Source organism: Otolemur garnettii, unplaced genomic scaffold (assembly GCF_000181295.1).
Source record: "Otolemur garnettii isolate 467f Iridium unplaced genomic scaffold, OtoGar3 scaffold00002, whole genome shotgun sequence".
Lineage (NCBI taxonomy): Eukaryota > Metazoa > Chordata > Mammalia > Primates > Galagidae > Otolemur > Otolemur garnettii.
Window position 1 is genome coordinate 50,356,951 of NW_003852397.1, and position 1,718 is coordinate 50,358,668.

The window sequence follows — 1,718 nt, forward strand, 5'->3', positions numbered from 1 at the left end:
TATTGTTGTTTGGCGGGTCCGGGCTGGATTCGAACCCGCCACCTTAGGTGTATGTGGCTGGCGCCTTAGCCACTTGAGCCACAAGCGCCAAGCCAATTTTAAAATATCTTTAAAGTTAAATCAGATGGATTAAGAATACAAATGTTAAAAAAAAAAAAAAACTATGGATATTAAGAAAAAATTAAAAGAATAGTTATATATGCTTGGGATGTGTGAGGAAGGGAAAACTATCATAAACATAAAGAGAATTTCCAGAAGTATCTAAATAATATTAGCAACATAAAAATCATAATATGGTAGGAAAAAATTACTTGCAGACAGTACACAAAGAATGACAATAAAATAATAAAAAGATAAACACAGTACTTACCCCTTACCTGTGGGGACACATTCTAAAGCCCCCCCCCCATGGATTCTTGACATCTCAGATAGTACTGAACCCTATATATACCATTCATACACACCTATAATAAAGTTTAACTTATAAATTAGGCACAGTAACAGATAAACAACAATAACAAATAATAAAATAGAACTATAACAATATCCTCTGGTCAAAGTTCCCTATCAAAATATCCTATTTCCAGACTACAGTTGACCATGTGTAAAGAAAACCACAGAAAGTAAAACCACAGACAAGGGACTGTTGCAACCCAATTTTAAGTTGGGCAAAATACATGTATGAAGTGTGTTCAAACTCCCTAGGTATAAGCAAATCCAAATTTCAACAAACACATATCATTTCTTCCCATCACACTTTTAACATTTTAAAAATGTTAAAAACTTAGTATCATCTAGTATAAGAAGGAAAACAGATGCCTTCAAAAACTGTAAGTTTGTAATGACTAACACCTTTGTTCAAAATATTTTGGCAGCATCTATTAAAATAAAATCCCATGAACTCTTTACCCAATAACCCACATTTTAAAATCTAACCTACAAGAATAAAAGTACCACTGTTACAAATGTGTGCAAGGATGTTTATTGCAACATTGTTAAAATAGCAAAAACTATAAAACTGTGAAGTCATCAAAAGGGAAATGGTTTAATAAACATATATATTAAACAAAGCAATATATATAATGTTGATCTTCATTCAATAAATATCTGAGCAACCTATACCAGGTATACTAAAAGAACAAGATAGGTTAAACTAAAAACAAACAAAAAAAATGCCCACAAATTACTAAGTAATGCATGGAGTAAAAGGGGTGGGTAAAAAATTGTGCTTATTTTGTGATATACATGGTATATCTGAATATACATACATAGAAAGGATATAGTCTAAAATGAAAAGTTTTTTCTTTAATAGGGAGGAATCTATTATATTTTTCTTTATAATTCTGCATTTTCCCACTTATTACAATATGCTTGTGTCACTTTTCTAATTTAAAAAAAAAATTAAAAATCACCTGTGTTGTTTCCAAATGGGTAGTTTCAAAGTAAAAGCAAAAAACCTTCAAGTACAAAGTTCATATTTTATACTGGCAACATTTACTAGTAACCTGTTATGTTTTTACACAGATCACCTGTGACAAAGATCTTTTTATATTAGAATCATCTCAAAATCAAAGAAAGGGCTTGGCGCCTGTGGCTCAAGCAGCTAAAGTGCCAGCCACATACACCTAAGGTGGCGGGTTCGAATCCCCAGCCTGCCCCGCCAAACAACAATGATGGCTGCAACCAAAAAATAGCCAGGCGTTGTGGCGGGCGCCTGT

At 32.8% G+C, this 1,718-nt stretch overlaps 1 protein-coding gene across 7 annotated transcripts in view; it reads right to left on the reverse strand.

Annotated features, from left to right (window-relative positions):
* The window catches only part of CLASP2 (cytoplasmic linker associated protein 2), a 216,714-nt gene that overhangs the window by 128,722 nt on the left and 86,274 nt on the right, over positions 1-1,718 (reverse strand). The window lies entirely within an intron of this gene.